Source organism: Macaca thibetana, chromosome X (genome assembly GCF_024542745.1).
Source record: "Macaca thibetana thibetana isolate TM-01 chromosome X, ASM2454274v1, whole genome shotgun sequence".
NCBI classification, from domain to species: Eukaryota; Metazoa; Chordata; class Mammalia; order Primates; family Cercopithecidae; genus Macaca; species Macaca thibetana.
Window position 1 is genome coordinate 43,616,869 of NC_065598.1, and position 27,976 is coordinate 43,644,844.

The 27,976-nt window shown below is 39.5% G+C and overlaps 1 protein-coding gene and 1 pseudogene across 1 annotated transcript in view; one reads left to right on the forward strand and one right to left on the reverse strand.

Annotated features, from left to right (window-relative positions):
- MAOB (monoamine oxidase B) overlaps window positions 1-27,976 on the reverse strand; it is a 713,383-nt gene that overhangs the window by 240,976 nt on the left and 444,431 nt on the right. The gene's annotated exons all lie outside the window — the stretch shown is intronic.
- Window positions 26,332-27,942, forward strand: LOC126945576 (RNA-binding protein 39-like; annotated as a pseudogene).

A 27,976-nucleotide genomic window follows, 5' to 3' on the forward strand; every position in this document is an offset into this window, starting at 1 on the left:
AATTGCAGGAGTCAATTTCTTACAATAAATCTCCTTTTGTGTGTGTGTGCGTGTGTGTGTGTGTGTCCTATTGGTTCTTTTTCTCTGGAGAACCCTGACTAAGGCAGTGGTCTTGCAGTAAAGCTTTTGTTCATACAAGGATCCTCACTACCCATTCTCTGCATCACACCTTATAACATCACACAGGGCACATTTTGGAAAATACTACTCTAGATATTTCCATGCAAATAAAACTCCAATCCATTTTTATTTTAACTCCTCCTCAAAGAAAAAAAAAAGGGTTTTGCACGTAAACTTTCTTTTGATATTTGTTGAAAACAACTTACCTTTCAAGTAGAAACACGATTTCTGATGAGGTCATTTAATAAGTCTCAAGACAACAATAGGTGGCCTTAGTATAGCCAATTGTAAATGAATGATGAGATGTTAGAGTAATAAAAACATAATACGACTCTTCAATACTACTCAGTTTGTAGTCAGGAGTGCCACACTAGGAAAACTTATCCCGGCTATGTATAGATCAGCTAGCCACAGAGTTTGAGATTTTATTCATTTGCACAAATTACATTTGCTGTATACTTCAGAAAGTATGACACAGTATGTGGGCACATGTAAAACAGCTGACTTTTTAACAGCAGATATAAAGATGTTTAATACAATAGCAATTTAATAAATTGAAATGGTCCAAGGCTATTTCTTCATTTCAAGTAAATACATCCTTATGAATCTTCACTCAGGCCATTTCTTAGATTCTAAAATTGTTGATTTAATAATAATTAACACTGAGAAGAATATCTGTGGAATGGAATTGACTGATTTAGGATTGAAATCAGTTATTCTAGACCAGAGGTGGGATAAAACAGGTGTGGAACAGAGGAAAACGCATTTCCTTCTCCCAGAGACATGTATCAGAAACTTCTGGAGGCATGTTTATTTAAAAATGAATTGTCAATATTATAATTACAGATTTTATTTTAGCCACACTCCTCATTAATCTACTTTGATGATGTAATCACAATTAAGAGGGTGTGGGATTTTAGATTCCTCCAATGGAGGCATGCATCAGGAAAGGTGGAGAAGCATAAAGGGGCATGTTGTCTACAGACAGATTAAACCCAGACAGCATGTCTATTTCTTCACCACCCACACAACACGTACAGTTTCCTGAATGCCCATGTCCCAAATGTCCCAACAGTCTGGACTTCCCCGATCTGAGTGTGAGTGGGTGGGGTGTGAGAGTTCCAGGAAGCAGCATCCCAGGAGCCCATGCTCTGACTCAGGCTTTCCCTGGAGGAGTATCTGGCTCTGTACTCCCAGAATTCCTGCTTTGGCATCGGGAACCACCTGTCCTGCTCTTCTGACTTTCCTCAAAGTTATATCGCCCAGGCCAAAGAAATTATTGTTGCCTCAAAGAACCGGGTTATAAAAACATTGGTAGTGTGTCTTCCTGCCTCAAAATGTCAACATGAGTGCATGCGCACACATACACACACACACAAACACACACACACACACAAACACACACAGACCTCGTTGGCCATGTTTGTACTAGTTGACGCTAGCCTCTTGGCCACTAATGATCGGACCAGGCCTGCATAATTGGCCCACCAGGACTACTTTCTTTCTCCAAGGAATTTCGAATTGAAGCTCAGAGGTCAGTGTGCTGGGAGCTTAGATTGCAAACTAAGGAAAGGTTGGGCTGGAAATATCTTATTTGACCATGAATGCCTAAAGAAGCAGAGGAAGTCACCCTGGAGAGAGAGGGGGGATAAGGGGAGGGAGACGAATGAAGCAAATACATAGATTACAGTAGGTTCAAGAGAGCATGTGGCCCTAGAGGGGCAGGGAAGACCTGCTGTGCTTCTGATGGCTTTTCAGGTCCTAGTTCACGACACTCTTGTATCCTGCCTTCATTTCCTGGTTTCTGAGACACTTCTGTATTGTTATAATAAATTCTCCCCCAAGCATTCTTGGTTTTCATCTAAAATAGCTCATGGGCTTTTCTGTTGCTTGCAGGCAAAAGGCCTGTCATGTAGATATATATACATTTTTTTTAATCAGAGACCTTCCCCCATGACAACAACAATTTTGAAATTCTCAAGATTCTGTGGATCGACTGGGTGTTTTTCTGATCAATAGGATGTCAACTACATCTAGGTCATGGGTGAGCTGGAGTGTTGACTCATATTAATTCTCTAATCCTGCTGTAACAAGTTATCACAAATTTTGTGGCTTAAAAAACACAAATTTATCACCTAACAGTTCTGGAGGTCAGAAATCTGACACAGATGATTCTGGTCTAAAATCAAGGTGTCAGCAAGGTGGCCTTCCCTTCTGCAGGAGAGAGAGGCTGCTCAAATTCCTTGGCTCATGACTTCCTTCCATTTTCAAAGCCAGTAGTGGCTGGTCAAGTCTTTCTCATTAAGCCGTCTGGCTGGTTCTGACAGAGTCTCCTGCCTCTCTCTTTCCCTTATAACAGTCCTTATCCTACACTGGGTCCATGAAAATAATCCAGGATCACCTCTCCATCTCAAAGTCAGTTGATTAGCAACCCCAATCCCACCTGCAATCTTAATTCTGTTACATCAGGACTGGCTACATAATTTGCAAGGCCCGGTGCAAAAGGAAAATGTGAGGCCCTTTGTTCAAAAAGGTGGGGGATCTCACTTTTTTGAGGATGTCACTAAAGTTACTTTCTTATGTGGTGTCTCTCTTGAGTTGCCATAGCATTTTTTATTTGCAATTCGATGTCATTCTAAATTTTCAGAAATTCTAAATTATTACATAAATTTTACTTTTTATATTGTGCAATAGCAGTTTTAAATGCACATATAGCAGCATCTAAGTCATATGTGAAATCACCATATTAATTCACATCTCACAGCTTGTTAAATGTATATGTATTTTCTGCTTACCAGAACACCAGAAATGCTACACAAAATTAACATGTAATATAAAATATTCACAGGTTCCAGGAATTAGGAAGTGAACATCTTCAGTGGGCCATTATTCTTTTTAATGCAGCCAGAATACCTTGGTTCTTCTCCACGTGGCTCACTCTTATTCTCCTATCAACTTCCTGATGGCATAGTGATCTCAGAACAGTCAGGTCTTTTACATGGTGGTTGATTGGCTTCTTAGAGTGAACTTTCCAAGCACGAAAGCCTCAGTGTGCAAAGGTTTACCAAGCCTCTGCTGTGTTGAGCTCGAGAATGTTCCATTGGCCAATATAAGTCATATGATGAAGCCCAGGGTCACTGTAGGAAGGGACTTCATAGAGCAAGAATACCAGGAGGAAGCATTGACTATTCAAGGTCACTATTGGGACAGTTACCGCAATCACAATTAGAATCTTCTTTTCAATAAGCTTTGCACATCATCCTCAAATGTCCAAAATTACAAAAGAGGGGAGCATTGTAAATGTTACAAAATATTTACTGATTCAAATTGTCTCCATTTACTGATAGCATGATCTTATATATAGAAAACCCTAAAGACTATCAAAAACTGTTAGAACTAATAAATGAATTCAGTGAAGTTGAAGGATTCAAAATAAATATGCAAAAATCATTAACATTTCTATACACTTATAATGAACTATTCAAAAAAGTACATTTTTTGATGTACTTTTATAACAACACCATTTATAATTGCAACAAAAATAAAATAAAATCTTAGGTATACATTTAAACAAGGAGGTGAAAGATGGAAAACTATAAAACATTGATTTTAAAAACTGAAGAAAACACAAATAAATGAAAAGACACCCTGTGTTCATGGACTGGAAGAATTAATGTTGTTAAAATGTCCATAGTGTTCAAAATATCTAGATTCAATGCAATCCCTATCAAAATTCCAATGTCATTTTTCACAGAAAAAGAAAAAACAATCCTTAAATTCATAGAAACCGCAAAACACTGAATAGCCAAAACAGTCTTGGGCAAAAGGAACAAAGCTGGAGGCATCATACTCCCTGGTTTCAAAATATACTATAAAGTTATTGTAATCAAAACAGTTATTGTAATCAGAACGTGGTACAGGCATAAAAACAGACACATCAACCAATGGAAGATGATAGAAAGCCCAGAAACAAACCCACAACTTTATAGTCAAATGATTTTTGACAAAGGTGCCAAAACACACAATAAAGAAAGGACAGTCTTCAAAAAATAGTATAGGGTAAACTGGATATTCACATGCAGAAGAATGAAAGTGGATGCTCATCTCACATCATATGCAAAAATCAGCTCAAAATGGATTAAAGACTTAAATATAAGACCTGAAACTGTAAAGCTACTAGCAGAAAACATAGGTGAAAAGCTTCAATACATTGATCTGGGCAGTGATTTTTTGTATAGGTCCCCAAAAGCACAGGGAACAAAACTGAAAATAGGCAAATGAAACTGCATCAAACTAAACAGCTTCTGCACAGCAAAGGCCACAATTGACAAAGTGATGAGACAACCCTTGAGTGGGAGAAAATATTAGCAAACCATACATCTGATAAAGGGTTAATCTACAAAATATCTAAAGCATTCATACAACTCAATGGCAAGAGACAAATAACCTGATTTTTTTTTTAAATGGGCAAAGGACTTGCTATGGTTTGATTTGGCCCCCAAAGTTCGTATGTTGGAACTGAGTCCCCAATGCAACAGCGTTGAGAGGTAGGACATTTAAGAGGTGATTAGGTCATGATGACTCTGCCCCAATAAAGGGATTAATGTTGTTATCCTGAGATAGGTTGGTTATAAAAGCAAATTTAGTTCTCTCTTGCTCTCTGTCTCACCATGTGATGCCTTGTGCCAAGTTATGATGCAGCAAGAAGGCCTTCACCAGATGCAGCCCCTTGATCTTGAACTTTCCAGCCTCCAGAACCTTGAGTCAATAAATGTATGTTCTTTATAAATTACCTAGTCTCAGATATTCTGCTATAGCAGCACAAAATGGACTAAGACAGACCAGACAAGAACAGATATTTTTCAAGAGAAGGCTTACATGTGACTAACAAGTTTATGATAAAATGCTCAACATCACTAATCATTAGGGAATGCAAATTAAAACCACAATATCATCTCATACCTGTTAAAATGGCTATTATAAAAAATATGAAAGATAAGTGTTAGCGAGGACATGGAGAAAATGGAACTCTTACACATTGGTGGTAAGAATGTAAATTAATACAACCATTATGGAAAATGATATCAAAGTTCCTGATAAAACAAAAAATAGAACTACCATATGATCCAGCAATCCCACTTCTGGTTACATATAAAGGAGCCGAAATGCATATGTCGAAGGGAAATCTTCACTCCCATGTCTATTGCAGCATTATTCACAATAGCCAAGATATGGAAACAACGTTAAGTGTCCATCAGTGGATGAAGCGATTAAAAAAATGTGGCATATATGCACAGTGGAATATTATTCAGCCATAAAGAAAGAAAATTATTTCATTTACAACAATGTAGATGAAACTGGAGGACATTATGCTAAGTGAAATAAGCCAGGCACAGAAAGACAAACACCACATGATCTTACTCACATATGAAATCTAAAAAAGTCTAACACAGTGAAGTAATGAGTAGAGTGGTGGTTATCAGAAGCCAAGGGGAAGGAGGAGAAGGGAGAGGGAGGGAAATGGGTAGTTGTTGGAAAAAGGGTACAAAGTTTCATTTAGAAAGGAGGATTAAGTTTTGAGATCTATCTCACAGCAGGATAACTATAGTCAATAATAATGTATTGTATATTTCAAAATAACTAAGGGAGTACATTTCACATCACCACAATAAATATCAGAAATTCCACTTAAAGAACTTATCCATGTAACCAAACACCACCTGTTTCCCCAAAAACTATTGAAATAATAATAATAAATAAAATAGGCAGGGTGCAGTGGCTCACGCCTGTAATCCCAGCACTTTGGGAGGCCGAGGTGGGTGGATCACGAGGTCAAGAGTTCGAGACCAGCCTGGCCAACATGGCAAAATCTCGTCTCTACTAAAAACACACACAAAAAATTAGCCAGGCATGGTGGCAGGTGCCTGTAATCCCAGCTACTTGGGAGGCTGAGACAGGAGAATTGCTTGAACCTGGGAGGCGGAGGTTGCAGTGAGCTGAGAGTGCCACTGCACTCCAACCTGGGTGACAAGAGCAAGGCTCCATCTCAAAAAATAATAATAATAATAAATAAAAACAAATGAAAAAATAAAGACATTCAAATTATCATTATGTCAATCTGTTTTCTCAAGTTAAATTTAGATCAATGACTGAATGCAGCAATATATTTAATGAACTTAAGTTCATACATGTTACAAAAGTGTATTACAAATAAAATAATAAAAGCATTAAAAAGTCAAGTTAGCAAAGTGATGAACATGTTAATTAGCTTTATTTAATCATTGCACATTGTATACATATATCAAAACATCACACTGTACCCCACCTAAATATATATAATTATGATTTATCAATTAAAAATTATAATAAAATTAGAAAGAAGAGATTTTTCTTTTTTTATTTAACTTTTAAGTTCAAAGGTACATGTGCAGGTTTTTTATATAGGTAAACTTGTGTCATGGGGGTTTGTTGTACAGATTATTTCATCACTCAGGTATTAAGCCTAGTGCCCATTAGTTAGTTTTCTTTATCCTCTTTCTCCTCCCTACCTCTATGCTTTGATAGGCCCCAGTGTGTATTGTTCCTCTCTATGTGTCCATGCATTCTCATCATTTAGCTCCCACTTTGAGAACATGTGGTGTTTGATTTTTTTTTTCCTGCGTTAATTTGCCAAAGATAATAGCCTCAAGCTCCATCCATGTTCCTGCAAAGGACATGATCTTGTCCTTTTTTTTATGGCTACACAGTATTCCATGGTGTATATGTACCACATTTTCTTTATCCAGTTTATCATTGATGGACATTTAAGTTGATTCCATATTTTTGCTATTGTAAACAGTGCTGCAGTGAATATACATGTGCATGTATCTTTATAATAGAATTATTTATATTCCTTTGAGTATATACCCAGTAATGGGATAGCTGGGTCAATGGTATTTCTACTTTTAGGTCTTTGAGGAATCGCTGCACTGTCTTCCACAATGGTTGAATTAATTTACACTCCCACCAACCATATAAAAGCATTCCTTTTTCTCCGCAACCTCACCAGCATGTTATTTTTTGACTTTTTAGTAATAGCCATTCTGACTGGTGTGAGATGGCATCTCATAGTGGTTTTGATTTACACTTCTCTAATGATCAGTGATGTTGAGCTTTTCTTCATATAATTGTTGGCTGCATGTATGTCTTCTTTTGAAAAGTGTCTGTTCACGTACTTTGCCCCCTCTTTAATGGGGTTGTTTTTTTCTTGTAAATTTGTTTAAGCTCCTTATAAATACTGGATATTAGACTTTTGTCACATAGATGGTTTGCAAAAATTTTCTCCCATTCTGTAGCTTGTCTGTTTACTCTGTTCATAGTTTCTTTTGCTGTGCAGAAGCTCTTTAGTTTAATTAGATTCCAGTTGTCAATTTTTGCTTTTGGCAACTTTGTCATGAAATCTTTGCCCATTCCTATGTCCAGAATGGTATTGCCTAGGTTGTTTTCCAGGGTTTTTATAGTTTCAGGTTTTACATTTAAATATTTAATCCATTTTAAGTTAATTTTTGTCTTTAATTCATCTTGAGTTAATTTTGTATATTCCCAGAGTGGTGTCTTCATTGCAGGGGCAAAGATAGCACACACTCCATCCTCATTCCAGCCAGTGGAAAGGAGGAAATGGGACAGGTAAACACCTTCCCTTTAAAAGTTTCTACATATTAGTCCAATTCACATGCCATTGACTGGACTTAGTAATACGGTCATACCTCTAAGCAAATGAGGCTGGGTAGCCCTTACCAGCCGAAAAACTCCTTTAGGAAGGAAGAAGAGAAAAGCAAACATGGGGGCACAACTAGCCATATCTTCCACATTGTGTAACTGATATTCCTCATTTATGTTGAGTCATGTTTTTTGTTTTTTGTTTTTTGTTTTTTTTCTTGTAAAAGTATCTTGTTTTTTGTCATGTGTGATTCTTTGGAAAGAAAATATTAAGTTCAGGGCTATTTCTATTTTATGTGTTGGTTCTTTGTGAAAGAGAGAGAAAGAAATTAGCAACACAGAAAGTCATCACACCTGCTAGTTTCCAAAGCTCAGTTTAGCTGTCTTCTGGTAATCTGAGGTCACTTGTGATTAGGGTCCTTGAATCTTTAGGTTTTGTCCCCTCTCCAAAGCTTCTCCTGAGTCTCGGCTTCCAGCTTCCTTGCTTCACAATCACCTTCTCCAGTGTGTCTTCAACTCTTGATGTATCTATCTTCCTCAGTTAACTTGCTGGCAATAGCCCGCCTGAAACAGACCTAAAATAGGACCATCTCCTTAGTCCTTACTTTCATCACTCTAGGCATTCCTTTTATAATTACTGCTGTTACAGATGATCGCAAACCTAGCGGCTTAAAAGAACACCAATGTATTATCTTACAGTTTTGTAAGTTAGAAGTCTGACACGGGTCTCACTGGGCTAAAATCAAGGTATATACAGGCCTGCATTTCTTCTGGATATTGTAGAAGAGAATATTTCCTTTGCCTTTTCCACCTCATAGAGGCATCTGCATTCCTTGGTCACGAAACCTTTCTCCATCTTCAAAGCCAGCAACAGGAGGTTCAGTATTTCTCACATCACTTCACTCTGACCTCTTCCAGAGTCACATCTGCCTATGACTTCCCTCTTCTGCCTCCTTCTTCCACTTTTAAGGGCCGTTGTAATCACATAGGGCTGACCACATAATTCAAGACAATCTCCAAATCTTAAGATCCACTGATTAACAACTTTCATTCCATCTGCAACCTTCATTCCCCTTTGCCATGTAACGTAACGTATTCACAGTTTCCAAGGAATAGGACATGGACATCTTGGAGGGGGCATTATCTTGCCTACCACAATCCCCATTTTTATTCTACTTCCATTGTGGCCAAAAGCACAGATAAAAATCTTTTCTTCTCCTCCTGGCTTTCCTCCACTCCTACTCCCAAATCAGGTCTTTATTCAGCTCAAGGATTGGTACTTGAGAACCAAGCTTCCTACCACTTGTCACCTTAATTTGTACATAATCACCTATTCAATTTTAAGTTATTCTATAAATGAATGAGTCACTGTTCGATGTGCTTAATTAAAAGATAGAAAAATGAAGAGGTGATCTTTAGCAACCTTTTTAAGCTGCCTTGTACTTGATTTCAAGTTCTAACCACTTGACTTTGGGTTTACAGCACTCTGTGCAATGTTAGTAGCAGCTCTTAAGAAATGAAACTCAACCTCACTCAGAATGATTTGTCAAACCTGGGAAACAGAAGCATTAATATCATTAATTTTGGAAGTTAAGTCTGGGGCTTCAAAGCTGTTTCTGAACAGAGGAACAAGTGAGGAGAATCAGTAAGAGGAGAATGAGAAAGTCCTTGAAATGTTTTTATATTCAAGTCATTCTACTATAATTAGCCAAACTGCAAATGCATCATCATGGCCCGAAGCAGTGGGATCTAGTAGCAAGATCATGGGAAGAACAGTAGAAGGGCTGGATTCCCACCCAGCTTTTATCACCAACTTGTAGGCACCAACCATGATGAGTTCAAGTTTTATCTTCTTCAGGATGAGGGAGGAAGGCTCTTGGCGCCAACCACCTGAGTGTTAATCAAGGCCAGGAAAGCAATTCTTGCTCCTCCTAGAGTTGAAAGTAGATATGAGAGAATGGTCTCTTGCTTGTAACTCCGTAAAAATTTACATCTGATGGGACTGAGTAATGGAATGAGTTGGCGTGGATGGTTGCCAAGGCACCAGTAAGCTGTGCCCATCTGGGGGTTGGTGACACAGTTCTTACTCAACTAACAGCCACTACTCTGCCCTTGAACGGCCCCAACCTCTGCTGCACTCTGGGACCAAGTCCTCACTGTGGCCTGGGTTGTGGTTTTACACTGTACTTCCCTCTTCCTTCCTGAAAGATGAATCAGACTGACATGATTTTTGCCATTCTCTGAAGGGAACTGAGCAAATGTGGGTGTGTCTTTGTGAGTGTTTCTTTTCCCAAGAACCAGACAGTGGCATTTATGATCAATCAATTTTATTAGACAAATATACTACATGCTTTATTTTCTTGATTAGAAAATGAGAAGCCAGTGTACTGCCTAGTTACATTTTACTCTGTGTGTTTTAATACTGTAACATAGAGTTTATGAATAAATAATCTACAAATGAGATTCAGGGATAAAAAACTCTACAATTTTGTATGTATACATGTGAGTATACATCTTTCTGATAAGAAGGTCTATAACATATCAGATTTTCAACAGAATCCATGAACCAAGATAAGACCAACTAATATAGAAGAATGTTCCATTGCTGGAGAGTTAACATCAATTATTACCATCCACTGATGGAGGCAGCTAATATTCTTAACAATTACAACCATTTAATATCAAGCATCATGTAGTAAAAGTTCTCTTGACCAATCACTCCTGAACAGGTTGGCCAGATTAACCAGTGTTCTCCATTTCATCTGTAAAATACATTCAAGAAAAATATACTCAAGAAAAAGCCTTGGCCCTTCATCAAAGGATTGGGAGACTAATGCAAATTTATATGTTTTGAATTAAATTTAAATGTTTAAGAAATGTATGAATCATTTTTATGATTCCCAGATTGAACCAACTTTTTCTATGAGCCAAACAACCATCAATTCCCATTGAATTAATTTAGAACAATTCTCCTATGCTGGGATCCCAAATAGGATGGAAAAAATGGGTTTCAGGACCCAAAATTTTCAAGGATGTTAACAGTGTACTTTCACTGATCCAGGAAAAGAAAATGAATGGATACATTCAACTCTACAGATGATTCCATACTCAGTATCAATATGTTCTTTAGATAAGAGTTGGGCTTTTTTGACTTCAAACTATACTAAAAGGCTACAGTAACCAAAGCAGCGTGGTACTGGTACAAGAACAGTCATATAGACCAATGGATCAGAATAGAAAACTCAGAAATAAGACCATACACCTACAACTATTTTCAGAGAAAGATGGGAGGAGGTGATATGATTTGGCTCTGTGTCCCCACCCAAATCTCATCTCATCTCAAATTGCAATCCCCATGTGTCCAGGGAGGTGGGAGGTGATTGGATTATAGGATGGTTTCCCTCATGCTGTTCTCATGATAGTGGGGAAGTTCTCATGAGATCTGGTGGTTTAAAAGTGGCAGTTTCCCCTGTGCTCTGTCTCTCTCCTGCCACCTTGTGAAGAAGGTGTCTTGCTTTTCCTTTGCCTTCTGACATGATTGTAAGTTTCCTGAGGCCTCCCCAGTCATGCAGAACTGAGAGTCAATTAAGTCTCTTTCCTTTATAAATCACACAGTCTCAGTTAGTATCTTTATAGCAGTGTGAAAATGAACTACTACAGGTGGAGTAAAACTACATAACACTTCACAGCAAATTGAGAAAATGTCCACTGTACCTACCAAAGAATAGTAGGATGGACTGAGGGTGTTAATGGTGATTATGTGGTGATTAAAGTGTCTCCAACTCCACTACCTCTCATCCTCAAGCATCACCACTGTACTTATAAAAATCACCATGACTACTGTGTAGAGAATGAACATAGAGGAGCAAAAGTAGATGCTTGATATGAGGTTTGCTGCAGTGGCACAGGTAGGAGATGATAGTGACTTGGAATTAAGGAGATAATGATGGGAATGAAGCAAAACAGATTATTGTTTTCCTGTAAGAACGTAATTGACAGTCACCAGTTCTGTGGCATCCTGGGAATTGTAGAATGCTCCTCCAAGCTGTGCTCTTGCCTCTTTTCTTTATGGTATTTCTGAATTCAGACATGTTGTAGACACTGTCCGCTCTGATCCTCTCAACCCCATTTTATCATTGTCATATGCCCATCTCCTGGCTGTGGTGTGCTTTTGGCCAAGAATGGAATACATTTGGAACTCTTTGTCACAAGACTACCCTCCAGCTACTGAAGGACTTTGCCCAAACATGTAGACAGCCAGAAGTGTCTAGGACTTCACGTCCCTCCCACCCCTACTTCTCATTCTACCTGACCAGCTCTTAGCTAATGACTGATGGGTATGGGAATCTGAAAACTTGGCTCCCAAGCCCTGTGTTGAGACAACTCTGAGGCATAACTTACCCTCCAAAGCTACCCTTCACGGGATTTTGCCTCAGAACTCACTTCAATTGGCTTCTTTTCTTCTGCTGTCCTATTTTCTCCACTTCCTTACTGACTTCTGGATGCATTTCCTGAAAAATTCACTTGCACACAAATCCTTATGTCAGGTATTGAGGAACCCAATCTAAGACAAAACTCTTCCCGCAGGGCTCCCTTCAGGACCAGGGCTTCTCTGACTCACAAGCACAACTCTAAATTTTATCTGGGAGCCTGCAAAGTCTCATAAAAATGGGTGACTAAACAAACTCCAGCTTAAAAACACTTTAAAATCCAGACTTTGGATATTACATTTAAATCCTTTACCCACTTTATTAATTACATACGTTAGAAATTCTATAGGCTGTAAGACAAGACTTTGCCATTACTTTGTAAGTTCAGGTTTGAAAGAGTCACTTCTCTTTGAGTATCAACTTCCTCATTTATACAATGAAGATAATAGTATCTAACTTGGAGATCAGAAATAAGGTGTATATAAAGCTCTCACCATAATGTTTAGAATAAGAAGTCGCTTAACAGTTGTTGATGATTATTAGCCTTATAAAGGATGATTAGCCTCTCTTGGGCTACTGACCCATGAACCTCAGCCAGTCTGATATTTTTCTCTAAATTTGTAGCAAAATGAGAAAACTGAAGCCAATGCAATATGTTTTTCCCACAACTAAAATCACTATGTTTTTAAAGTCAACATGTCTCTTCTCTTTTTAAATGGTAGTTATAATACATGGAAGTTCTATTTCTTTTTTTTTTTTTTTTTTTGAGACGGAGTCTCGCTCTGTCACCCAGGCTGGAGTGCAGTGGCCGGATCTCAGCTCACTGCAAGCTCCGCCTCCCGGGTTCACGCCATTCTCCAGCCTCAGCCTCCCGAGTAGCTGAGACTACAGGCGCCCGCCGCCTCGCCCGGCTAGTTTTTTGTATTTCTTAATAGAGACGGGGTTTCACTGTGTTAGCCAGGATGGTCTCGATCTCCTGACCTTGTGATCCGCCCGTCTCGGCCTCCCAAAGTGCTGGGATTACAGGCTTGAGCCACCGCGCCCGGCCCGGAAGTTCTATTTCTAATGACCATACTTGAAAAAATTAAAAAGTGACAACTTGATATCAGTTCTCAGATTTTCTTTTGAGATCCAAAAACCTGAGAACCAACTTTCTAAGTCAGCAGCATTATCACCAATATAGAAAGCTGCTATTAAGTGAATACTGTTCTTTTTGAGTATTTGTTTCCAATAATTTTCTGCCATGACCTTTGTCATAGAAGGGTCACATCTGTGGCCCTGCCCCATGGGTATCACTCCCAGGGTAGCCTTTTGTCCCCTACTCAAGAAAGCCTATTGTTGTGCGATTGGTTGAGGATATCATTATTACAGGCATAACCTTGATTCTGCACTGGTTTATTTTTAATAAGTTAAAAAATCCACAAACATCACAACTTTAGCTACCATTAATAATAAATTATTTGCAATGTGTCCTACAACTGATCACTACACACTGGAATGGCCTGAGAGGGTGATACAGAACCAAATGAAACTTGGGTAGGACTACAGATGACAACTGACTCTCTTAATCCACACAACTAACCCAGGGAGAGCAGGATGAAAGCACAGTCAAAATATATTTTCTGTTTTTGCATATAAAATGTATCTTTTTGTTTAAAAAAAGCATAAATATTTAAGTATTAAGTTAGACCATATGAAATCTCCATCCGCATTTTCATATGGCTCAACCTAACACTAATTATGAACATTGGCTGAATTTTAAAGTTTTTATAGATACAATATAGATTTAAAGAGGCCCTGCCTTACTCTTAACCTCAGCCAGATACCTTCTTAAATAAATTGCACTTAATATTAAACACGCTTATCTCGGAATGTTCACTCCAAGACTAAGTAAATGGATCTTAATCAATTTTTTTGTAGATTCGATCATTTGTAGATTCGAACAAAGCTTTCCAGGAAATATAACTGGGTCTGGGTCTTTCTTCACCCTTTAGGAACCATGTTACTACTAGTGCCTTACCCTTGATTTGGGCATGAGACTTTGAGGCATTTCTTAGCATTCCCCCAGAAGTATTAGCGTCCACTGACCCATCTCTGTTGCTTATTTTGGGGCCAACCTCTTGGGCACAAGACAGAATATTTGAGCATGAATCCAACTCTGCCATGTTCTGACTTTATGAGGACAGACTCCTTTTCGACCACAAACTCCTCAATTTAAATGTACATGTGTCTTATTCTTTCAGTTAATGGCTTCAGTCTACATTGTATTTCCTTTTTTCATGTTGAAAGAAAAATAAACTATTACCTTTCAACATGATTGATTTTTCAAGTTATTTTTAATCATAAAAGTAGAAACCAGAAAAGCAAGAAAAATCAAGGCTTGACTGCCCATCCACGAGGTGGTATATTCAAATCACTATATAATAAATAGTTATTTATGACTGTTATAAAAGCAGATAACCTCATGTGTTAGTTACATACCCAGTGTTTTGCACAGCATTGTAAGATTTGATCTCTCCCAGGAGTCACCAAGTCATGCCATACCTCAGTCTCTGCAAAGTGTGGGGTTATTTTGTCCTCACTGATTTTCCTTCAGGGACTTTGGTCACAATAGTTTGCTCCCCTGTGGTTGCCCAACTTGAATCAAATGATGCTTTGAGTCAAGTTGCTTTTTCCTTAACTGAGAAACCAAAGACAGACCGCAGTTAACAATAGTCTTAAAAATAACATCTTGGGAATAATCATCACATGGTTCTTTATTACAGGAAATGCATACCAAATGTCGCCTTGTATTTAAACCTGAAAAGTGGGCAGAGTGTAGGCAGACAATTACACCAGAGGCTATTTAAGGAGGGCAGGTTTTCCATGACTGGCAACAGTTGGCCTTAGAACTCCATCTGTTCCAGACTTAATTTTACATGTAACTATTAGCACAGGTGCCATTAGTTAATATTATAGAAGCAAATTGATTATCATGTAACCTTTTGGAAGTGAGTGGCTCATTCAAATCCCTCTGGCATGACCGTACGTCCAGTACGTTCAGTATGGGTGAGGAGCAAAAACAAAAAACAAACTTGCAAGGACTGTGTCTTTGAGGTTTTTTTAGTCCTTGGAACCAGGGACATGAATTTAATTTAAAGGCCCCTGGAATACAGAGGCCCTTTTACAATCCTCACCACTTCCCTGGAAATCTCACTAGCCAAATGCTACAGGGACATCAGAGCCAGCTACATAATCTGAGGGCCCAGTGCAAAATGAAAATGCAGGTCCTCTTGTTCAAAAAAACAGGAAAAAAATTTGCCATTAAAGGCATAAATATATAAAGCTTTTTCCTTTCTTCTGCAGTTTCTCTCTTGAATTGTCATGGTATTTCTCATTTGCTTTTTAATGTCGTTCTAAGTAAAGAAAAATTAAAATTTTAAATTATTAGCATAAATTTACCATTCATCTTATATTACACGATGCCAGTTATAAATGCAAATATAAGAGCATTTGACCTATATGTGGAAACACCAAAAATTACACAATTTGTATTTCATCATTCATACATTTATGTGTATTTTGTTCTTACCGAAAGAGTGGAAATGCTGCACAAAACTAATTCAACTGTTTTTATTTCACTTCTTCATATGTACACATTCTATCAACACTCAATCTTTGGCTTCCTGAGAAGTAAGGAAGAAGTAAAAGGAAAAGGAATGTGTTGCTCTGTCATTCTCTTTCCTTCTATTGCACCATTTTCAGTGGTTGGCTAACATGTGGAAGTAACACAACTAAGAAAGAATATGATGGGGTTCCTTTGTCCTCCATGTTTCTTAGAATGGCATTGCCTTAGTTCTGAAATCGAAGCAAGTTCCAGTTCAAATGGAAAGTGTGGCTTCTCAGGGCTGATGGCCCCCCTGCCTACTCAGGTATAGCCGTAACACCCTTTCAGTGAGTCTCTGTGAATTCACACACACAATGGTTCCACTGAAATTCTGTGCTCAGCGGCATTGCAAACTCTACATGCCAATGGGGCAGCCAGGAACAGCACACACATATATCATTCGCGTCTCCACTACCCATGTTCATGCTCCATTGTCCAACCAGCCCTCACTAACAAAATGTAAGTTCAAAAGTAAAATTATTAAGAATTTCAAGAAGATGACAGCAGGACATAAAATCAAAGTGCAGGGCCCTTCTGAGGGTGGACCCCTGTGTGACTACACAGATCTCAAACCCTTGAAGCTGGCCTTGGGAGATATTTCTCTTTACACTTGAACATTTGTTAAGCATCACATATGTGTGAAAAAGTGAATGAGACAGAGTATGAGACTCATGCCATCCTTTAAGTCTCTTGGGGGCTGTTTGGGTGATTGCTATGTCGATGTTTCCAATAGAAGTGCTACCTGCTTAGCTCCTGAGATGATGCCTAAAGTTGCAAGAGAATATCGATAGCACTCTTGGGGTATGCCTTATACTCAAAATTGCATTCCCTTGAGGTAAACAGGTGAAAAATACAAGATTTCTGAAGCTGAGACTTAATACTAACTTATGAGCTCAACTTGGCATTCAGAATATATTACCTAGGAGACTTATTATAGACATACATGCTACAGACGGAACAAGGTGACCAGACACAGCTCTTAGCAGCTTGCCTAAACAGCAACCTAGTGAGCCCCGGTGGTAGATTTGTTGAACCTGAAGTAGTAGCAGAAACTAATTACATTTTTAAATTTTATTTTACTTTTAATTGTGATAAAAACACATACAATTTATCATCCTAACCATTTTAAGCATACAATTCAGTAGTGTTAAGTATATTCACATTGTTATGCAACCAATCTCCAGAACTTTCTCTTCTTGCAAAACTGAAACTCTGAACTCATTAAACAACTCTGATTTTCCCCTCCCTCCAGCCCCTGGCAACCACCATTCTACTTTCTGTTTCTAAGAGTTTAACTACTTTCGATACCTCATATAAGTGGAATCATGCAGCATTTGTCTCTTTGTGACTGGCTTGTTGCACTTCGCATAATGTCCTCAAGGTGCATCCATGTTGTTGCGTATGTCCAAATTTCCTCCCTTTTTAAGGCTGAATAATATTCCATTGCATGTATACACCACATTTTGTTGGAAAGCACTTGGGTCGCTTCCACCTTTTGGCTATTGTGAATAATGCTGCTACAAACATGGGTGTGCAAATATCTCTTAGAGACTCTGCTTTCAGTCGTGTTGGATATATATCCAGAAGTGGGATATCTAGAGTAAACAATGATTTTAAATCACATTGATCCATGTTGGGAGATAAAATGATGTTTGGAATTGCCAGGAGACTATCTTGGGAGTTTGAGGGGTAAAAGAAGTAAAGTGGAGGCACTGAGTTTGAAACAGTTCAAGTGCCTCCCATGCAGTTGTTCAACGATGTGACCTTCTGAACTGGAGAGACAAAACTGCTGACCAAAATAAGTATAGAGACAAATACTCTAACCCAAAACTTCAGATTGGAATCAAGTACCGCTAAAATAAGTACACTGAAGACATGTAGAAGAAATACTCACTGGCCATCCAATTGTTCTTGGATAGATAAAACTGCTAAGACATTGTTTATGGGTTTGTAACTCAGCACTTGGAGCAATGCAAAAGAACCCTCTGTGGCAAGATAGCAATCTGCAGACAGAAAACAATGTCCCCAGTGAGATATTATAAAAATGCCCTAAAGTAACCCCACTGAGAATACGTCAGTGTTCAACACTTAGTCAACACCCTAGCAGGCTTCACCGATGGATTTTAAAATTATAGAACTTTGAAGTTTATTAGGATGTTAGAGATTATTTAGTCCAACTCTTCCAAGTATAAAAGGAGGAAACCAAGGCCCAGAAAGGTTAAGAGGACCACAAAGCTAGCTGATGACAAAGGCAGCGTTGAATTTCTCAATTCTAATGGTGACTCTGCTAACATCCTCAAGGTCACTCTTATAGCAGCAACAGTATAGCAGCAACAGTATAGCAGCAACAAATCTTTGAAAAGACAAAAACTTCTGGAGTATTTCTGTAGCATAGCCAGGCTACCATTGATGCTGTCCACATGCACTCTCCCAATTGAAGGATTTAACTGATGTTTTTTCAAGACACATTATGATGTTTGATGGTTGCAAACAATCAGCATCGTGAAGGCAATAGTTAGCACCCCAAATGTATATACAAACATCTCTCCACTCCTTTGGGTTAACTTAAGACATTAAGACCTCAGAAAACTCTTGTTAAAATGGAAATCTATTCCCAAGAGAGATTATACACGTATCCATTATGGATATTCACATGCTAGCAGTGATTCATTGATCAAATTAGTTAGTTGTCACTTTGCTATACAAGACACCTCCTGGAATTGAGGGACTGAAACTCAGGTCCCACATATTTTTGTTGAGTGTACAAAGAAGTTGGGTAGAGAAAGGCTAGCTGAGCTAGGGGGTGCAAGTGTAGGGGGTCTGTTTGGGGGCTCTGAGGAAGAGGTAAGCTTTAGATAGGGAGTAAACACCAAAAAGAAGGTATAAACGGGTCAAAAAAATTCACTTACCTGACAATTTTACCATGAAGAGCTACTAGGAATGCTATAGTTGGAAGCTAAATGTCCATGTGACCCATATTGTGTGCAATATAAAATAATTTTTGATTATCCAACAACCTCTAAGACAAAAAAGGTGGATCTGCAGTGTGGAACTTTAAAAACTTGGATTCCAAACTGTTCATACACCCTGCAGTAATATTCCTACTTGACAGAGAATAGACTAAACTTGGCTAAGATAACAACCATGTTGCTATAAAAGGAAGGGAAGAAAAAATGTTATGGAAAAAACCTCTGATATTCCACCAATGATGGAGTCACCCCGTTTGAGGGAACTGTGTCCCCTCTGTCACTAGACAATTGAGACAGATAGATAATGCAAATAGACCCTTTGGAAATGGACTGAGATTAAGGCAGAGTGAATATTTATTTTCTTTACTTTATCTTTATTTTTCCTATATTCATGTGCTGCATGTTGATTCAGCCATTAGAGACCGTGAAGGTTCAGATAAGCTCAGGGAAACCCCACAGGAGTGGTGGCTGTTTTCCATTCTCTCTTTGGTGCATGTATTTGTTTTGCAGCCAGCCATGCTGGGTGGCTGGTTCCCTGGACCCAATTGCTGATACCCAGGAAATTCCAGAGATGCCAGAATCTTTGGGGTCAGTCACAGAGAACTCACACCACACCTGATCTTTGCCCGGGGAATTTGTCCCAGACAATTCTGAGGGTATCTGGGAATGGCAAATTCGTTCTCCGGGAGGTCCCAAAGGACTTACTCGTCAGAGAGATGTAGCACTCATAAGAAAGTCTGAATAAGAAAACCGTGACTAAAATGTTCACAAGGGCAGAGATTCCTGGGCAAGCCACTATTCCCTCATTGCTTATAGAACTTCTGATACTCCCTGGTTAACCTCATATCCCTTTCTTGCTCTCCTACCAATCATTAACATACCATTCTGAGCACAATTCTAAGCATTTTACATATATTATCTCGTTTCTTTCCACTGTAACCTTGCTAGATAAGTGCTCTAATCATTCCCCTTTCACAGATGAGAAAAGTGAGATTCAGAGAAGGAAAATGAATCAGCCCAGGTCACAGAATGAGTGAGGAGTAGGACTCAGACCCAGCCTTGTGGAACTACAAAGTACATGGTCTTTACACAAACTGTTTTTTCTCCTCGGTATCTTCGTTTCTCTGGGAAATGAGGAGGCTCCTTATTTCTCTGCTCCATACCCCATTTCCCCAGCACTTCACTTTGGAGCCTCAGGACTGAGCCCGGCCTAAGAAGAGTTGGGCTTTGAGGAAACAATCCCTTGACTTCTGCTTACTAAAAGCTGCCAAAGGTCAACAAGACCCAGATCCTTCCATGGGTAGTGCCCTCCTCTGGGTTCAAGCCACCTAGTCTGGCTGCCTGCCTCCCCATCCCCAAGGGGAGACTGTCCAGGAGAGATGGCCATCTGGGAACAACCTTCTTGATGTTCCTTTGGCTACGCATTTTGTTGATTTCCTTAAGTGTGTTTTCTTAATGGGGTTTCTGTTTCTTTTCTGGCTTGGTTTGTGATTTGACTTCACTTCTGTTTATTTCTTATTATTTGGGCCAACACACTTGTTTTCATTTGACTTTTTTCTTCTCAGACTTCTGGCATGCATGACCTGGGGCTCATTTTGCCATACGATATGCCACCCTGTCTGTGTATTTTGTCTGAAGTTCTTGGAAGCCAAAACTTAAACATCATGAAAATAGGATGGGGGGAATTATTCAAGCTTTTTGACTTAGGCAAAGATCATCTTGTGAATGAAATACATAGCTGCTATTGAAATCACGTTACTTCAGTGGTTCAGTACTTTCATAAAGGATGAAAGCTGCCATTAGAAATGTAGCATCCATCACTTTAAAAAGAAATTAAAAAGTGAAGTGTTTCTGACCTTTTTCTTTGGAGATGCAGGCATGGGGCAGACAAGGCTGGGTGATCACCAGCTCAGAACCCTGGGGAAAAGGAGAGACTTAATTCTCAGCCCTGAAAACTAGAGCATGGACCAGCTAGGATGGTGTAGGACAAAGTGTAGCAGGGCAGGGTGGACTCAGTCATTTCCCATAGAAGATCATCATCAGACTGAATATGGCATGTCACGTGTATGTGCCCAATCCAAGGTAATGTTCTTAAAGTTTTTTTAAACCAAGCTAGTTTGTAGTCTGCCTGGACCTAATTATTTTCCTCACACATCCAAGAATGTGTTTGGAAGACTTGTAGCAGAAAAGATGAGATATTAAATAATGATACAATAGACTTGAGTTTTAATTCTACTGAGAGTGAAAAGAAAAGGCCCAAATAATAAGCATCCTGGGTTAAAGTAGGAAATATTTTCCAATAATCACAAAATACACAGAGGAGAAGGCCAAGTCGAGTAGATTCCAAATGTAACTAAATACAGAGGACAGTGAAGAGCTTTATAATGAGGCTGTACTGTTCTTGAATTTATTTAGAAGTCTTAACAGTTTGCTATGTGCTAAGGTTTTAGAATCAGTGAGGTCTGAGTTCAGGTCCTGGCTGTGCAACTTACTAGCTGAATGATGTGGAGCATTCAGTTACTTTGTCTGTAAAATGAAAATAATAATGTGTATCATTTAGGGTTGCTATGAGGTTCAACTGAGATAATGCATATAAAGCAGTACAATGCTGACATATGATAACTTTTCATAAGTGGTTATTCTTCTGTGTTATTCTACCACTGCATGTATTTCCTGTTAGCATTTGTTGAGAGCCTCATGCACACAGCCTAGCACCCTATGAAATCACAAATATTGTCTCATGTATACTTACAGTAAACATTGAAGAAGAGTTGCCTTATTGTTTACCTAATTCTGTCTTTATAGAAACTGAAGTGAAGGCTGTCTTGACCAAAAGAATACGGGAAAGCAAGAGGCATCAATCAAAGCTAAAACCGAAAGCTCTAGCAGCTCCTCTCCAACCCCTTTCTCTAGTATCTCCACTACCCCCAGAAGTATAGTGGAGAGGACCTAATACAGGCCCAGAGGGCCCAAGAAGGCTTCCAAGAGGAGATGCTAAGATCTGAGATTATAAACTAGATGTGGAAAGAGGAGAAGGAATAGAGAGAACTTTAGATCTGGAAGACCCCACATTGGGGTCTCCCCTCTTTCCTCTAACTTCTTTCCCAAAGAATGTTTATGTCTAGGGATTTGTTGCAAAGTACCCACAATCACCAGCTGGAGAAGTGGGTCTCAATGGGCATGTGTACATGCGACCTTCAGGGACTCAAGAATGCACCAATAACAAAATAAGTCCATCCATACCAGTCACTTGCATCAATATATAATAGATGTTTGTATGTTTAGAGAGATCATAGGACAAAAAGTGTTCTATATCATTAACAACTGCACTTTGGAGTGCCAAAATAAACAAAATGCTAAAATGCATAATAGTGCTCAATTTTGCTAGGTATAACAATATAAAAAATTCTATATAAAAAACAAAATAAAAAATTCTGAGAATGTAGGTGCCAAGGTCAACTTGGAACTTAATTCTAGGTTCAAGTTCTTGCAAACCACCAGCTCTGCTGTGCTCTTTTCTGAGGCAGGAAGGAGAAAGGATTGCCTCTGGTGGTTTAAGTCACTGCTATGGTGGATCTTTGATGAGTTCGTGGGCCCATCACCTCTTCCCTCTTTTTCTGGTAATAGCATGTTTCTTCCTCGGGAGGCTGCTCCTCCCTAACTTCATCCATGTGATTTCAGGGAGCTGCCCTTAATACTATCCCACCCACCTAATCAGAGATGAGAGCACGTAACTGAGGCCTGGACATCTATAGTGCCACTTTCCTGTGAACAGTGATTACTCAAGGGATGGGCGCATGCTCCTAGCCAGGCTAATCAGTCTTTTCCCTGGACTTTTCTAAATAGAGCTGACAGGGAAGAGCTCTCTTTCCTTCTCTGGCACCAAGACTGTGAGGACATAAGCCTAAAACATTTACACCAAGCTACCATCAGATAGAAAAAGCTCCTCTATAGTGGAAGATGAGTCATGGTCCTGCTGGAGTTGAAGTCCTTGGTTCTAGGGTGTTCCTGGGGCCAGCTCCCCTCCTGCCTTTCCCAGGCACAAGTTGTGTTTCTGTTATTTGCAACTAGGAGTCTTAGATAATATGGAGGGAAAACTCAGCCAGATATGTTCAGGACAAAACAACTGATAAAACTAAAGGGGTAATAGAAGTCATCTATCCATTAGAGAACCTTTTAGAGGAGGGATTGTAGGGACTATGAATCAAGCAATGAAAACAAAAAGATGGAGGGTAGGTTAGAGCAACCTTGACTGCCATGCTATCTATATTTCCTAGACTTCAGAGTGGAGCTGAGCTTCTCAACAAAACAAGAAATTTGGATGTTTCATCTCTGCACTGTACACATACTTGCATATTTTGTGTAGTATTTCAGGAGGGTCACGAACCCCTTGAAGCTGATTAGGAACTGTCTTCTAAAGGCTGTATGAAGAAACTAGTGCTAATGATGATGCTAGTGATTCGAATTTCCACTTAGCCTCTTGCTAGCTGTGTGTTGTTTAACCTCTCCAAGTCATAGATACTTTATTTATAATACTGAAATACTACAAAACATTGACTGTAACAGAAAAGTTCAGAATATTAAATTAGATCATATATGCAAAGCACCTGGTACAGGGGTGGCTCACAGTTGCTACTCAATAAATGCAGTCATCATCATCATCATCATCATCATCATCATCATCAGGTAGGCATTGGGATGCTTAAAGATTGATTCACTGAAGATACACAGATACCAAGAATTTAACTTTCATAATCAACTTTATATTTAATCTTGAAAGTGTCATTGTATTATAATTGTGTTTCATTGCATAAATACAGGAGCCCTCTGGTGGTCAAAACCACTTGCAGAATATATGGAAAACACAATCTTTTTTTTTTTTGAGACGGAGTCTTGCTCTGTCGCCCAGGCTGGAGTGCAGTGGCGTGATCTCGGCTCACTCCGCTCACTCCAAGCTCCGCCTCCTGGGTTCATGCCATTCTCCTGCCTCAGCCTGCCCAGTAGCTGGGACTGCAGGCGCCCACCACCACACCTGGCTAATTTTTTGTATTTTTAGTAGAGGTGGGATTGCACTGTGTTAGCCAGGATGGTCTCGATCTCCTGACCTCCGCCCACCTCGGCCTGGAAAACACTATCTTCATTTAAGTATAAAAAGGACTCACATAAGAATATTTTTATCTCCATCCCATAACATAAATAAGAAGTAATAGGTGTACATATAGTATCATGGGCTGAATTATGTCCCCCCTAAAATTCATATGTTGACATCCTAACCCCTAGTCCCTCAAAAAGTGACTGTATTTGGAGATACGTTCTTGAAAACGGTAATTAAGTTAAAATAAGGTCATTAGGGTTGTGCTTAATCCAATAGGACTGTTATAAGAAGAGAAGATTTAGACATAGATATGTACAGAGGAATGACCCTATGGGAACACAGGGAGAAAGTAGCCATCTTCAAGCCAAGGAGAGAGACCTTAGGAGAAAACAACCCTGTCAATAATTTGATCTCAGACTTCCAGCCTCCAGAACTGTGGAAAAATAGATTTCTGTTGTTTAAGCCACCTAGTCTGTTATGCTTTATGGCAGCCCTAGCAGACCAAAACATATGAATGGAGGTCCCAATCAATAGGTAACATCAATTTTCTGTTTAGTGTAAGTTGTGCCAACAGATGTAACCTGTTGTCTTCTCTGAGGTCCATTTGGATATAACCTGGGATGACATATCCCATAAATCATGGTTCTAATGAGGTTAGGGCCAAGGAGTTCTTTCTGGGTATAGGTCACATGAGATTTACCTTGTTTCATGGTCAAACAGTAATCATTGAAAATAAAACCAAGAAGACCTATCTGAATACAGTATATGGCTAGGTACAGTCCAAAACCATCAATCAAAAATAATAGAAGCAACATGTTCATTGACAAGGTCTAACACATGTAACAAAATTTAATCCTATAAATAATTATAATTTGTAATAGAATTTTCATAATTTGCTATAGTTTTTGCTTAAATTTTTTTCCAAACTTCACAAGAAGTGCCCTTACGATTGCTATTCTTCTTTTTTCTACTCTTAAAGATAATGAAGTGAAAAGTCGGAGAAGGTCAGTAAAGAAAGTTAGTTGCAAAGGTACAGTTCAAACCTTTTTGACTCCATATCCCATGCTCCTTTTACTACTTCCGGCTGCCTCCTCACATTTCACATTTTACATGAACCTCAATTGCTGAAACCTTCTCAAAGCATCAGTATCAAATATGAGATTTTTTTCACAGAGAGTGGCAGCCAATTGTCCTGTAAGCTTGTGTTTATGGACTGAACACATGAAAAAAGTAGGTGGATATGAGATCTCCTGTCCAGAGTGTCAAAATGATTGGAAAGGTACAGAGCTGAGAAGGAAGAATCTTTTCATCCTTATAATTTTATGTTATCCTGTGCAGTAACTGTTTAATGAGAATTGGTGTGATCTCTCTGTGTTGACAGAAGCATACTTTCGTTACAGTAGAGTCCTACATTGCCTTTTCTTGGTTTGAAGGTAATCTCTTGAATAACTGACCCTTGGTTGCATTTTAATGCTGACCATCTAAGAGTGTAAATAAGAATTCATGAGAAAATTATTTAACCAGTAGAATTCAGCACTAGCAAAGCACTCTCACATCAGATAATTAAATTCAAACATACAAAACTGTTGCATTAAATGCAGTAAGGTTTGATTGATTGGGAGTCCATTAATGCATGATGATTTAATTTAGCTGATGTTAAATTTAATTTAATCTAGCTGACGTTTACCTCTGCACTTTCTCTGAAGAAAGAATGTGCGAAGAAAATTACTATAGCGTGAAGCAGCGGCCGCCATTCCAGGGAGCTTGCCGACGCTGTCGCAGGGGTGGATCCTGAGCTGCCAGAGCTGCAGTCCTGCTCTTCCCGCGTGGGCTTTTCTTTTCTTTTCTTTTCTTTTTTTTTTTTTTTTGAGACAGAGTCGCGCTCTGTCGCCCAGGCTGGAGTGCAGTGGTACAATCTCGGCTCCCTGCAAGCTCCGCCTCCCGGATTCCAGCAATTCTCCTGCCTCAACCTCCCAAGTAGCTGGGACTACAGGCATGTGCCACCACGCCCAGCTAATTTTTTCATTTTTTGGTAGAGACGGGGTTTCATCATATTGGCTAGGCTGGTCTCGAACTCCTGACCTCGTGATCCGCCCGCCTCGGCCTCTCAAAGTGCTGGGATTACAGGCGTGAGCCACCAGCCACCGCACCTGGTCCCGCGTGGGCTTCTCTAATTCCATTGTTTTTTTTGAGATTCGCTCGGGCCTAGCCATTCTCGCAGCCCGATATTCGGGTTGGGCAGTCCCGCGGCCTGGGCGTAGGGACTTAACAGTAACAACAGCAGCGGCGACGGGGGCGGTGGCAGCAGCCGCAGTCTCTTCCCAAACACGAGCACCACAGGCGCCCGAAAGCCGACACAGGCGTTTAGAGAAAATGGCAGACGATACTGATGTTGAAGCTTGAGGTTCCTTACAAGAAGGCTGAGAACCAGTTGAGCAGGGCCAACGGCCATGAAGAACGTAGCAAAAAGAGGAAAAAAAAGCAAGAGCAGAAGTCGTAGTTGTGAACGAAAGAGAAGCAAAAGTAAAGAACGGAAGTGAAGTAGAGATAGAGAAAGGAAAAAGGGCAAAAGCCATGAAAGGAAGCGAAATCGAAGCAGAGAGGAGAGGGAGCCGTTCCGGAAGTCGAGATCGAAGATTTAGAGGCCGCTACAGAAGTCCTTATTCCAGACCAAAGTTTAACAGTGCCATCTGAGGAAAGATTGGGTTGCCTCATAGTATCAAATTAAGCAGACGACGTTTCCGAAGCAAAAGTCCATTCAGAAAAGACAAGAGCCCTGTGAGGGAACCTATTGATAATCTAACTCCTGAGGAAAGAGATGCGAGGATAGTCTTCTGTATGCAGCTGGCGGCAGGTATTTGACCAAAGGATTTGGAAGAGTTTTTCTCTACAGTAGGAAAGGCTGGAGACGTGAGGATGATTTCTGATAGAAATTCAAGACGTTCCAAAGGAATTGCTTACATGGAGTTCGTCGATGTTAGCTCAGTGCCTCTAGCAATAGGATTAACTGGCCAACGAGTTTTAGGAGTGTCAGTCAATAGTACAGGCATCACAGGCAGAAAAAAACAGAGCTGCAGCCATGGCAAACAATGTACCAAAGGGAAGTGCTGGGCCTAAGAGGCTTTATGTGGACTCATTACACTTTAACATAACTGAAGATACGCTTCGTGGAATCTTTGAGCCTTTCGGAAGGATTGAAAGTATCCAGCTGATGATAGACAGTGAAACTGGTCGATCCAAGCGATATGGATTTATTACATTTTCTGATTCAGAATGTGCCAAAAAGGCTTTGTAACAATTTAATGGATTCGAACTAGCAGGAAGGCCAATGAAAGTTGGTCACGTTACTGAACGTGCTGATGCTTCCAGTACTAGTTCATTTTTGGACAGTGACGAACTGGAAAGGACTAGAATTGATTTGGGAACAACTGGTCGTCTTCAGTTAATGGCAAGACTTGCAGAGGATACAGGTTTGCAGATTCCACCAGCTGCACAGCAAGCTCTACAAATGAGTGGCTCTTTGGCATTTGGTGCTGTGGCAGAATTCTCTTTTGTTATAGATTTGCAAACAAGACTTTCCCAGCAGACTGAAGCTTCAGCTTTAGCTGCAGCTGCCTCTGTTCAGCCACTTGCAACACAGTGTTTCCAACTCTCTAACATGTTTAACCCTCAAACAGAAGAAGTTGTATGGGATACAGAGATTAAAGACGATGTGATTGAAGAATGTAATAAACATGGAGGAGTTATTCATATTTATGTGGACAAAAATTCAGCTCAGGGCAATGTGTGTGTGAAGTGCCCATCAATTGCTACAACATTGCTGTCAATGCATTGCATGGTAGGTGGTTTGCTGGTAAAATGATAACAGCAGCATATGTACCTCTTCCAACTTACTACGACCTGTTTCCTGGTTCTATGACAGCAACACAACTACTGGTTCCAAGTAGACGATGAAGGAAGATATAGTCCCTTATATATATAGCTTTTCTTCTTTCTTGAGAATTCATCTTATCTTTTA